Below are 14,100 nucleotides of genomic sequence, written 5' to 3' on the forward strand. Positions count from 1 at the left end.
GGATTATGCACCTGCTTTCAGAAGTCGTCACCCATACTTTGAGGCAAATAAACCAAAATATAGAAGTACACCTAATATTACTCCCATTCATAATCCTATTTTATTTCCTTAAAGGCCACTTCTGTGGAACGAGTCCCCCAAACTTCCACACACCAGTTGTTAAAAAATAGAATATCCAAAAAATATAATATCATGTGTTTAGATTGTCATATTCAGATGACATTAGCCAACATTACTGAGTTGAAGTAAGGTGGAGAACTGTATGGTGCAGTCATCCTTGCACAGGCCCTGATTTGCAATGCAAATTAATTCAATTCCACAAAAGGCTCTTTCGCCTATTAAATCGTTGTGGCAGGCGCAATAGATATCCTGTGAGGCCAGCAAAGAAGATACGGACGAGGTGGAAAATCCGTTTCCTGGAGAAAGTGCGAAAATGACACAGGATAAACGTCGCGATTGTTTCGGAATATGGAGAGGACCTTGTATGTGACCAAAAAAATATCAAGTTGTCCGCACGTATCCAGCGTGCTAGAGGAAAGAGATGCCGAGGACTCTAAGCCAAGGGTTCCGTTATGTTGGCTAGCCTCTGCCAACCGTCTGAAAGGAGTGGGAAAAGGGCCATCCCCAAGGAAAGGGGGGAAACGGGGAGGAGGGCTGGGCTTCCAATGCCAAAATCTGGACCAACCCGGCGAGGTCAAAGGCCTCAGACCACGGGAGTGTAAAGTAATGATGATGATGTCATGAAAAATCACAAATGCACGCTGATATTCATGCACGAGCAAGTGGCAAATCTCCTTGCGTCATTACCAAGACACCGGAATAATTGCGTTTTCCGCTAGCGGTCTGCACGCGTTTTGTGGAATGACAAAAAAAAGGACGGAAAGACAAAATGATTGTACTATGGTATGAGCACGATCATCTTGATACATTTTTAAGCCAGTAAGGGTATAATAGCCAGCAGTTTAAACCACAAAATAAAAGAGCTCAAATCAATGGAGGACATATGGCAGCATTCCAGGGCTGAGTAGAGCATTGTCCTGTATTTTCGTCGCAGCTAGTACCGAGTAGGGTCTTTGCTGTAGCATGGAACTGGGCCAGGTTTATCGAATATACGGGTGTGAGAGAGAATGCGAGTCAAGCCACTTTCATTGACTCGATTTGAGTCGAAATCCTATTGGCTTCATGTGTTTTTTCATCGTCGTGACCGATGTAAATGCTACAATGGTTTCCAGGTAGGCTATACTGGCGATGTCGCATTATCCAACACGCGTTCATTTTTCTACACAGTGACACACCTAAAACGTTTCATCTTGTCTATATCAAGCATTCAATAATTATATATTAATATGTATCAGACTTAGTTGGAAATATAAAGACTCAATAACCTAACTATTAACGATATGTGTTCATGCGCCCGAACGTTTTTTTTTTTTTTAATATTTATTTTTAATATGAGCTTGGGATGTATGCCAGTATACCCATACTATAGGGTAGGTTACTGTATACGTATTGTTAGCAAGAATTCTTAAAATTTGGCACAAAAAAAGCAAGATAGTTGTGTGCTTTGTGTGTGTCTCTGTGTGTGTGTGTCAATTGAGAGAGCGAGAGGAGGGCGAAAGCAGTGAGGTCCAATTAAGGTATTGGGCTACATGATACACCAATATTGCGATTAATAGGCCAACTAAACAAGATCGATATTTCCGTGCTATACTAATTGTGGTTCCAAACTTGGCTTATTTTTACAACGCAGAGATGATCCGCACAAAATGTGACTTTGTAGCCCTTTTTCAGGCTTATTTAATTATCTGTATTTTACAAACAACGGGTAGGCCTAATTAACTGCATATACACCCTATAGCCTACGATATTGCCTAATATTTGCACGTTAACTGAAATGTTTTGCGTTTCCATCTATGTCGCGACATGCACCTGTTCACTTGTGTTTTTGCTGCGCGTTATATTAATGTATTGGCCCTATTGAAATATGTCGTTCGGGTGCTAACATGAGAGGCCCAAATAGGTTGGAAGGCTTCCAATTGCTTAGACAAAACACTTCTAAATTCAACGTTTATATGATCACGACACCCGGCCCTGTGCAATTATTAAGCCCAGTTATTATTTGGAACAAATCTGACTGCAAGTTAAAGTATTCATAAGTGGTAGCCTTGATATTAAAATTCCTTCGAAGTGACACCGGTTGATCCAACTGACAGAGATCCCATTTGAAGGCTAATGAACTAATACAATGTCCCTCCAATAATGCGCCATGCACGACTCTATCCAATTCTGTATCATTTCAGAGTCACCCATTTATTAAAGTCAATTTTTTATACTTTTTAATCATGTATTTGCAAGTTAGGGTAAACCCTAAGTTCTGAAAATAGGTAACACAGGCCTCAACCACGCATTTGTTGTATCATACAACCCCACATAGGCCTACAATTTTAACAGTAGGCTACCAAAGTGATATATTCAGTTAAGTGAAATTTCCCAATAGTTCTGACATAATATTATAATCTATATGACTACTATTTCTCAATTTCAACAGAAGTGAGTTTTAAACATAAAAAGCAAGCATTTCTCCCACCTTGGCCTTTTTGCGCGCCATACAGCATGGAACATTTGCCCTGCAACATATAGCCTGCAATCGTGATAATATACTGTAGGTTTTATATGTTGTCATTCTATCACTTTAAACATCAGTAATGCCTTGATTATGCTACACAGAGTATGTCGTGGTTATTTCGGTACCCAATTTATGACAGTGAATGTCTGACACTGTATAACACTGTGTGACATTCTAATAGACCATCTGTATAATATTGACTGGTTTTTATACAGTATGTAGGCTAAATAAACTCATTCAAACCAATAATTTTTACTTTGTAAATAGTGGTTTTCTTTTCTTTCTTTATTTTATTGAGTTCTCGTGCTCATTAAAGGGGCAATCAAACAAGTTCAAACAATGACACAGTTGCCAACCCACCACTGTGTTGGTAAATGTGGCTGGAGCTGTCAAATTCATAGACAGAGCAATGCATGCAAAGACTGACGATCCATGATATCCCAATTATGGTTATACATTAAGTTATTTACAAACAATGTAGTTAAACAAGCTTATATGTTGGTCTTTATGGGGCTAAGACAGTTGAATTAAGCTCATTAGGCAATTATAGTGTATATTCTTCAAGAATCAATAAGTATAATTCATTAATTTTAAAAGTAACAAAAAAAAAGATGTGACAATCGCAAACTGTCCCTTTAAGGATTGGAGCAGTAAGTAGGTTAACTAACTGTACACAAAACCCCATAAGTACTTTTTCACAACTAACCCAACAACCGAGACTGGTCTGCACCATAGGCGTGAAATTAAGTATTGTTTACACAATACGATACGGAGGTAGCCTACACAGTTTTCATCATGAGTCGATGTGCAACCCAATCTTTACGCATACGTTGTAGCCTATATTCAATTTTACCCGGCATAGCACACTATAAACTGATGTTCGGAGCAATTGAAGACATTCTCCGCTGGCCGTTTTAACTTATTGCACAAACCATCTACCAATAATTGAACGTGTCATTGCGCTAAGTCTGCACTTTGGCTCAATGCATGGAGAGGCGTTGGCTACTTTTGCACTGTGCTTGTGACTGTGGTTGCGACAAGCTCATGCAAACAGTCTGAACAATGCTCAGAGTTTTCATCATGATTATTTATTTCAGCGAATTAAGTAGGCCTACAACATCTCCAAATGTGACAAAATGTATTTAAGTGCCAGGGAAGAGCACTACAGCCCTACGAAGCGGTATGAACTGCAACTGCTCAAATATATATGAAAGCTAATCGTAGCCTACATGGTCCTCTTCAGCTAAAACAAATCATCTCTATACATTACGTCCACTAGCCAATAAGAAGCAATGAATATAGTCTATTATTCACAGAGTCATTCAACTTTACTGTAACTTTTACGCACATCAAGCTACATAAACTTTACGCACGGTCAAGGGATTATCACCAAAATTGAACTTACTTCCTCAAATTGCGCAAGAAGCATCACAGCAATCAGACACAGAAATCAGAAAATATCCCAGATAGGAGATATGTTCTGTGGGATCCGGTGGACAGTCCCCCAAATATCCAGCCGTCCTCGGCCGTCACTTCATTTAAAATTGCCGCTAATACTCAGTTCATTATGCGTGCTTCAGTTGCTCTGAGTAAAAGCCTGAGCATATTCCAAGCACATGATAGAGGGAGGGGAGAGGGAGACCGAACTTTCCCATAACGTCTGCGGCACCAAATAGAAAGTGCACAGTTGAAGCTGTGAGAGTCTGCAAGTTCTTTTTTTTTTGGGGGGGGGGGGGGGGGGGGGGGGGTCCATCCTTTCTCTGTGAGAAAGGACGTGCTCTGAAATTCAAACAAGTTCTCTCGCTCTGTTGTTGGGCACGAACTGAAGAGGCATTGTTCGTCTTTTGGCCTGGACTCCCCCATTCCCAGACCAGGTTACGGAGTGATGGCGGTCGGTAATGAATTTGCTGCAGGCCCTCCTTTAACGCGTTATGACAAACGGAACATACTTACAGTCGTTCAGACAAAAGCGTGAACATAATGTGTTTGATACAACCCCAAACCAAGACGGAAGGAGGCCAGTAATACATCATAGTCTTTGTGGGAAAAACATTTTATAATTCCACTCAAAATGTTTTTGGTCGGTCCTTTTGCCTTCACCTAAGCATTTAGTTAATTTGTATACCCCCCCCCCCACAAACACACACACCGTGATGAGAGGATTTATATCATGTAACAATGATGTCCCAATTGAACTTGTGATTAATTAATTTCAGAAGACCGCAAAAAGTAGTTAGCTAGAAGATGGAAGCAATGTGTGGCCCTAACTTCTTCTTTAGCCTGTGTTGTGCAAGCAGAGGCGTAGTGCCCATAGGGGGCACACAGACCCCCTCAGATGTGTCCCAGCAATTTTATGAAGTTGGCTTTAGCTAGCCCAGATCCCAATCTTCCAACCTCATAACTAGCTCCTGTACCATGAAGACATTTCAGCCTACCAATCAAGTTAGATAGCTTGTCTAACTATCTTAGCTGGCCTGTCTGCTTGCAAGGTTGGTAGACTTTAAAAAAGCAAGCAATTACTAAAAGTACTCAATGAGACTCACATTCCTTTAAATCTTTTACCAAGATTTTAGCAGATATGCAGAAGCACATTTAGTTTCTTTAAAATAACCACCAGTCAGTAGGATACTTACAGGTCAAGAGGTATGCTTAGATATACAGAAAATATACATTTTTTTATATAGAATTAAGCATAGTGATTATGGCTCTAGATTACAGGAAAAAGCTATTTCAAGTGTTTGACAAATGCTACATTCTCTAACTTCCACCCCCCAGCCATCCTCAGGTACTTTGTGCCCCCTTAGATTGTGGGGGTGCATGACACCCCTGTGTGCAAGGACCATGTGCCATGATATGCTTGGGCTGTTACATATCTAGCCTATAGACAATGGAAATATTGGTATTGTTACTAACAAGTTACAATAGGTAATACAGGTAATGTAATGAATTGCAATTCGTATTGTTATTAGTATTATTACTACAACTATTATCACCTATTTGTTATTACACTATCAACATAGCTACGCTTATTACAGGTTCAAATGCCTTGTTAATAGTTTGGAGGAGATAAAGTATGTCCTTTTTTTGTGAAACACTACATTTATATCAGGGCAAAGTAATTTCCTACAGCTCTCTTTCTTAGTCTTTTCCCTGTTTAATTGCAGGCATATCCATGTGATTTAACCAGATTCACGTTTTGGTTTAACAGCGAGGTCACGTTCAATGACGTAGACAAGCATATCATCTACGTGCAGCCATATTTAAATACATCAAGGAAATTAGTGCATCAAAATATGCAAATCCAGTTTACATAGTCTGTCTAGCCGCTGCCAGAGCAATTTCCCCCAACCGGTTCTTGGGAATTTGATTACCGTTTGGAAAGCGAACATTGTCCTGTTTGTTTTTGACAAAGCTCCGATGGTGTGTGAGCGGTGTGCTTTGGAGACATCAAGTGAAGAAACCAAGGGTTCTGCCTGGGAAATCGCCCATGCATAATGAGATGAGCCACTCTGCCATTCTCAGTGCTCCGATGCTGTTGGTTCCAGCGTGCGTATTATTTTTTATATTGTTGCATATGTAAAAGGTAGATTTGCATTGCTTTACTTTTCTATATTCTTCGTTTTCCATGCTATTTCTTTTGGTTTAGGTTGTAGTGATTGCAATGGATATTTATGGATGATGACGCACACCAACAAGCGTTAACCTACAGTATTTCGAATTTCACAGCCTATCAGCTGAAAAAAAGGACTATTCCGAAAATAATGGGTTAAAATAAGGCAATAGGCCTATAGAAAGTTTGTTAGTTGCCTAATGATATAAAACTGTAAAATATAATATTATTATTGTTCTCGACAGAAATATGTATAAGATTCTAATGGCCAAACAATAGAAGAAGGGATTCAGTGCCAGAATAATGCTGAGGATCCTGAGGATGTTGAGGAGCCTATATTCCAGGAAAGGTGCTCGAGATTGTGCTTTACAACAACAACAAAAATATATAGGATACATGTAGCCTATGGTCATTTGAATAATCTGAATAATGTTAAGTGTTAACCCACCTTAAGAGTATGTTTCTCTATTGGCTATGTAAAGGCGACATTTCCTCTGTATTGGCTAATGATGATGCGCACACAGGCCGCATTTGTGGGAGCACGCGAGCACATACACACTGAATGAAACACTGACTTATTAACCATTGTCTTGAAGTAGCTAATTGTTGAATTTTTAGTAGACATGATCGTTTTTTAAATCACAAACAATGATTGGTTTAGAATGAGCGTTTTGCTTTATAAAATCGAATTGCAACACATTATATATAGTAGGCTAGGCTAAATACGTTTAACTTACCCTTATATTTTACACCACCATTCAAATCTTCCTGCGGGGCTATGCACGCGCTCTCAATCAAGTCGTCGCCAATTTTCCAGCCCAATTTATTTGTGCGAGCTGTTGGGAGATTCCGTAGTCCCTACTCGTAACTCAGCCTCCTCGTCAAGTGAACCTTTTTCCCGAACTGCTCCTCTTATGTGTCACCCAATAGAAGTGGTCAGACGGGCACACGTAAAGATTTTTCCCTCCAAACAGGGTACATGCTGTCATCGACCTGCAAGTTGTTTGTTTTGACAAACACGCATGGGGTTTGCATGCATAGGCTACAGCATTCTAAGATTATTGCACATCAATTGCTCTTGCTACTTGTAAAACCAAACCACCCTTTTTCGAATTTGTAACATGGAATAGTGTGACGCACTTTAACCAATATGGCAAGTGAGGCATGTCAGCTATGTGAACTAGATAAATATGCAGTTCCAATCACACTGTAGCACCTATTGACGGTTAGGCTAAAGCAAGATACAGACCCAAACAAGGTCTACAGCAAAGTGTAATAAAAAGAGAGCTGCGTGAACATAAACACTTTTTTTTTTACAAACGCAATGACGTATTAATAATTTGCATTTGAATTGTCACGGATATTTCAAAATAGATAGCCATTGCACTTATTATATCAGTGACATATGTAACAGGGACGAATTTGACGATAGAGAAGAAACTGCGACATTTTCCCAATTAGGCTATAGGCTACATGGCTTGCTTTTCTTCAAACGATAGAAAAAGATACAAACTATTATAATCTTAATGTGGTCATCAATCAATTATCGAATACATATTTATGCCTGACACAGACTTCATATTGGAACTAGATCATTGGTAATACACCGACTGGTGATACCCGTCATCCATATCGTGGTCAACATGGACTGTCCTCATTACATATCTCTACATACGTTTAATGAAACATGCACGGTCAGCCTATAATGAGAATGAGAGGACAATCGTTTCTAGTCACTCGGTCTCTTTTACATCTTACCCTTTCCAGTCATATGGCGAATAACCAATTATTTATATTTTCGCCTGTTTTCAAATGTAGGGATAAGTTACGATCTTGCAGTTCATGCTCTCAGTTTCGAACAAAACTCATAAATAGACTTAGAACGTAAACGCGTCCTTTATTGTAAATTATCTTTAAATCTTTAGAAAAAAAGACATCTTAAAGCATCTCACCATGACGAAACAGGCCTTGGATAAGAAGAGCCAATAGTTCCTTGGTGTGTGTGTGTGTGTGCGCGCGAGCGTGTGTGAGTGTGTGAGACACAGAGAGAGAGAGAGAGAGAGAGAGAGAGAGAGAATGAAAGAGAGCGAGAGAGTGGTTGAGTGCGTGCCTTTGTGCAATTTGATTTATGATTAAAAAAAATGTGTAGGGCTATACAACATATATATATATATATATATATACAAAATGTGAGTTATATAGTTTCAACGTCGCTGCAACTTAACGTCAACCAGAAAAACAAATAGTCTATTATTATTTATATTTGTATTATGATTATGATTATAATGATTATGATTTTGATTATCACAAGTGTTTCAGTAGGCTATTATTTATTTAGTTTTTACTATTAAACCCAGGCATAGGCTACTCTGTTTTATCAGTATAGGCCACCTGAATTCGACATTGATTAACAAAATATGTCCAGCGTCATTATTTAGTGAAAACGAATCGATAGTTACCAGGCTGATTGAGATTTGTGGCTTTGATGATACAGCATCTGTGAATATTGGTGTCTGTTGAGATAGGCTAGAGGTTTGGACTGAGGATGGGAGAGTGTATGTACTATGCACCTTAGCTAATAAAGGGCGACATCTAGTGGTTATTGTGGAGAAAGTATCACGTGCCACGTAGTTAAATTGAGGGTCACCAGTTTTTGGAAGTTTCGATTATTTCTCGTTTAGGAACAAACGAGATCATGTCAGCAAAAGGTCATGCAAACCACAAAGTCGGTAGCCTAAATAACGAACGAATTATTACAAAAATAATGCCTATGGATTGACAAAAGACCATACACGTCTAAAGAAAGCGATGTCTAGCCAATAACACATCCTTCAAATTTTACATTAGGTGGAATGTTTTTTCTTCTTAAATTGAAGGGTAAATACAACGAATATGTTTTGAAATAAACTGCAATGGAATTGCATAGCCTGCTATTCCTCAATTTAATTGTCATTCTTCTTCTCATGTCTGATTTTGAGCCATATGCCTATGCTTTTATTGAATTTATTTCTAAACATGGCTCTGTGTTTGCGTACTATTATTATTAGGATATGCTATTCTTCGATTTAACACGCTTTGAATTAGCCTACAATTATTTTTCTGTCGTGTGATCTATTTTTACAATTTCAATTAATGGTGAAGTATCAATGAACTGTCTAAAATAACAACAGTTCACTTCTTTCAGCATTGCATGCACTAGGGTCAATTTATTTTATTCGATTCGTTATTCCGGTGAGTAACATTTTAATTAGCTTACATAAATATAAAGTGAAAGTAATTCCACATATTATACTTCAGATCTTCTCGCTCTTGTTTATCATATGAAGAAAAAGCTTATTTTAGCTCCTGACTTGAGCGGCTGTGTTTGCCTTTCCAACTTGCTCTCCTTGCACCACTGCACACGCTGTGGCCGCAGCAATCCCGGTTCGAATCTAGGTCACGGCAGTTTTTATGTTACATAATCCATGTGCTTTCAATATCGAATTATCTTATATGATTTCACTCAGTCTTGATTCATGTGAATTTAACGAGGTTACCTATTCAATGTACTAAAATAAATAAATAGGTTTAAATAGTCTTACGTCTGGATCTGTCCTTATTTTTTAAATTGATACATTCGATTTATGATAGCATGTTATTGTATTATTGTAGCCTACTCTAAGAGTTTATATTATGAAAATTGGGGAGAAAAAAAAGACATGGCAATTGGGGGCGCAGTTGACAGGAATAGTTGCTTGTAGCAATACTTTCCCACTGGGCACAGACCTCAGTTCAACTTCCAGTTTTGATTTACATTTGGTTGGATTAACTCACGTAAATTCAGCGCGATATCAACAAAAAATGTCACCCTTTCATTGGATGTAGGGTAAAAGTTGGATGAAAAAATACGAAATTCTCTCAATCCAATCAGTGTTCCACGTTCATTCAATATCATCACGTTTTTTTGATGTTGTTGAAATGACATGGAAATAACTTTGATTCAAACAGTTTTTGCCTAGTCGGTTGCGCAATTGTATTTCAACTGTTTTGTCCAAATGTCATTTAAGTTTAGTTCTCTGCTTCAAATTGCGCACAGGTTGCTTAATCGTTTTGTAGCAAATAGCCCAATGACTCTTTCCCAAGTATTGGTTTCACATGTTTCAAATTTCACACATTTGCATCCATTTTAGATCTAGTTTTTCAGGATAAAACCCCCCACATTAATTCTACCAGTTAATTAATCTTCAGCTAAAATGTGTCTTCCTGAAATGTCTTGTTCTTGATATCAAGTTTTCCCCAACCATTTATGGACATATGTTCTTGTTTGTCAGGCTGATAGGTAAAGGGTGAAATCGTACATTATTAAGCCACACCAGGACAATTGAAGGTTAGAGCGGCCTATACTAGTCTACAACCATTCCACAACCATAATAGCTACAACCATTCTCAATGTAAGACGAACATGATGAAGCACCTTCAATACATGTTTTTTCTTCTTCGTTGAATTAACCGCTCACGCTGTCTGGGATTTTTAGTACTCTGTGACCGTTGTTCCATTGAGTTTGATGGGGGAATTATTATCAGTCTTTCCGAAATGTGGATAATGCATTTTTTTTTCTTGCATATGCTCAGAATAAATGTATGTTTACTGGCAAAATGTATCACTGAATGTGATGTGAAATAAACCTTAGCTGTAAATGTCAAATAAAAGTATGTCATTTGAGTTCCCATGACTCAATGCCATGATTTGGTAACCTTACTACGCTACAGTTGGAAGAAATAAAGCAAAAAAATGCCATTACCGTGTCTCAATGTGGTTTCATCCATATTATGTTATATTACAGGTAACTGCCAAAATAAGGGAAATAGTTGAGTAAATGAGGGATACAAAGTATATTGAAAGCAGGTGCTTCCACACAGGTGTGGAATATCCCATCATGCATGTATAAAAATGCCTGGCAAGCCATTATTTTGGCTACCATGGCTATGCCCCACAATCCACTGGGCACAAGTGGTCACTGAGTGGTTTGACCGGCAGTCACCAGATTTCAATCCAATTGAAAACTTGGGGAAGATTCTGGAGCAGCGCATGAGACAGCGTTTTCCACCAACAACAAAACGTCAAATTACGGAATTTCTCCTGGAAGATTGGTGTCGCATCCCCCGATAGACTTCCAGATACTTGTAGAATCTGTGCCAAGGTACATTGAAGCTGTACTGTCTTGTTTTGGCCCAACGCCTCGGGCGTTGCTGTTTCCTTTATTTTCGCAGTGCAGTTCAGTACCTTGCAAAAGTATTCATCCCCATTGGTGTTTTTCCTATTTTGTTGCATTACAACCTGTAATTTAAACAGAGTTTTATTTGGATTTAATGTCATGGACATACACAAAATAGTCCAAATTGGTGAAGTGGAAAAAAAAGAAATAAAAAAATGGTAAAGTGGTGCGTGCATATGTATTCACCCCTTTTGCAGCCCCTAAATAAGAAATGGTGCAACCAATTACCTTCAGAAGTCACATAATTAGTTAGATTGCACACAGATGGACTTTATTTAAGTGTCACATGATCTGTCACATGATCTCAGTATATATACAGCTGTTCTGAAAGGCCCCAGAGTCTGCAATACCACAAAGCAAGCAACACCACTAAGCAATCGACACAATGAAGACCAATGAGCTCTCCAAACAGGTCATGGACAAAGTTGTGGAAAAGTACAGATCAGGGTTGGGTTATACAAAAATATCCAAAACTTTGAACATCCCATGGAGCACCATTAAATCCAATATATATTTTGAAAGAGTATGGCACCACAACAAACCTGCAGAGAGAGGGCCGCCCACCAAAACTTACAGACCAGGCAAGGAGGGCATTATTCAGAGAGGTAACAAAGAGACCAAAGATAACCCTGAAGGAGCTGCAAAGCTCCACAGCGGAGATTGGAGTATCTGTTCATACAACGACTTTAAGCCGTACACTCCACAGAGCTGGGCTTTACGGTAGAGTGGCCAGAAAAAAGCCATTGCTTAAAGAAAAATATAAGCAAACACATTTGGTGTTCACCAAAAGGCACGTGGGAGACCCCAAACGTATGGAAGAAGGTACTCTGGTCAGATGAGACTAAAATTGAGGTTTTGGCTATCAAGGAAAATTCTATGTCTGGTGCAAACCCAACACCTCTCATCACCCTGAGAACAACATCCCCACAGTGAAGTATGGTGGTGGCAGCATCATGCTGTGGGGATGTTTTTCATTGGCAGGGACTGGGAAACTGGTCAGAATCTAAGGAATGATGGATGACGCTAACTACAGGGAAATTCTTGAGGAAAACCTGTTTCAGTCTTCCAGAAATTTGAGACTGGGACAGGGGTTCCCCTTCCAGCAGGACAATGACCCTAAGCATACTGCTGAACCAACACTCAAGTGGTGGGGAAACATTTAAATATCTTGGAATGGCCTAGTCAAAGGACAGACCTCAATCCAATTTTGAATCTGTGGTATGACTTAAATATTGCTGTACACCAGCGGAACCCATCCTACTTGAAATGGCTGGAGCAGTTTTGCCTTGAAGAATGGGCAAAAATCCCAGTGGCAAGATGTACCAAGCTTATAGAGACATACCCCAAAGAGAATTGCAGCTGTAATTCCTGCACAAGGTGTCTCTACAAAGTATTGATTTTTTTTTTTTGGGGGGGGGGGGGGGTGAATAGTTATGCACGCTCAAGTTTTCTGTTTTCTTGGGTTATTTCTTGTATGTTTCACAATAAAACATATTTTTTTCATCTTCAAAGTGGCAGGCATGTTGTGTAAATCAAATGATACAACCCCCCCCCCAAAAAAATCTATTTTAATTTCAGGTTGTAAGGCAACAAAATAGGAAAAATGCCAAGGGGTGTGAATACTTTCGCAAGCCACTGTAGCTCAATGACACCAGACATTAATTGAGACTCTCGCAGTCATTGTCTGGGGACCGTTGGTTAATTTTATGTAAATATACAGTACAAGTGAAAAGTTTGGACACACCTACTCATTCAAGGGTTATTCTTTATTTTTACTATTTTCGAGAATAATAGTGAAGACATCAAAATTATGAAATAACACTCATGAAATCATGTAGTAACCAAAAAAGTGTTACATAAATTGAAATATGATCTCGACAAACCATTTCTGTATGGACCTCGTTTTGTGCCTGAGGGCATTGTCATGCTGAAACAGGAAAGGGCCTTCCCCAAACTGTTGCCACAAAGTTGGAAGCACAGAATCGTCTAGAATGTCATTGTATTTTGTAGCGTTAAAATGACCCTTTACTGGAACTAAGGGGCCTGGCACAAAACATAAACACAACCCCATATCATTATTCCTCCTCCACCAAACTTTACAGTTGGCACTATGCATTATGGCAGGTAGTGTTCTCCTGGCATCCGCCAAACCCAGATTCATTTGTCGGACTGCCAGATGGTGAAGCGTGATTTATCGCTCCAGAGGACGCGTTTAAACTGCTCCAGAGTCCAATGGCAGCGAGCTTTACATCACTCCAGCCTATGCTTGGCATTGTGCATGGTGATCTTAGGCTTGTGTGTGGCTGCTCGGCGATGGAAACCCATTTCATGAAGCTCCCGACGAACAGTTATTGTGCTGATGTTGCTTACAGAGGCAGTTTGCAACTCAGTAGTGAGTGTTGCAACCGAGGACAGATGAGTGTTACGTGCTATACTCTTCAGGACTCAGTGTTCCCGTTCTGTGAGCTTGTGTGGCATACCACTTCGCGGCTGAGCCGTTGTTGCTCCTAGACGTTTCCACTTCACAATAACAACACTTACAATTGACCGGGGCAGCTCAAGCAGGGCAGAAATTTCACAAACTGACTTGTTGGAAAGGTGGCATTCTT

At 39.3% G+C, this 14,100-nt stretch overlaps 1 long non-coding RNA gene across 4 annotated transcripts in view; it reads right to left on the bottom strand.

The window, feature by feature from the left end:
* LOC110535727 overlaps positions 1–8,116 on the bottom strand; it is a 71,653-nt gene extending 63,537 nt beyond the window's left edge. Inside the window, exon 1 of one of the 4 annotated variants that reach the window (XR_002475301.2) lies at positions 6,974–8,116. This is a non-coding gene — a long non-coding RNA (uncharacterized LOC110535727). Of the gene's footprint in view, positions 1–4,031; positions 4,316–6,973 lie in introns of those variants that run through there. The other 3 variants (XR_005034635.1, XR_002475302.2, XR_005034634.1) reach the window with 3 other exon arrangements.
* Between the last annotated feature and the right edge of the window lie 5,984 nt (positions 8,117–14,100).

Source organism: Oncorhynchus mykiss, chromosome 11, assembly GCF_013265735.2.
Source record: "Oncorhynchus mykiss isolate Arlee chromosome 11, USDA_OmykA_1.1, whole genome shotgun sequence".
Classification (NCBI taxonomy): domain Eukaryota; kingdom Metazoa; phylum Chordata; class Actinopteri; order Salmoniformes; family Salmonidae; genus Oncorhynchus; species Oncorhynchus mykiss.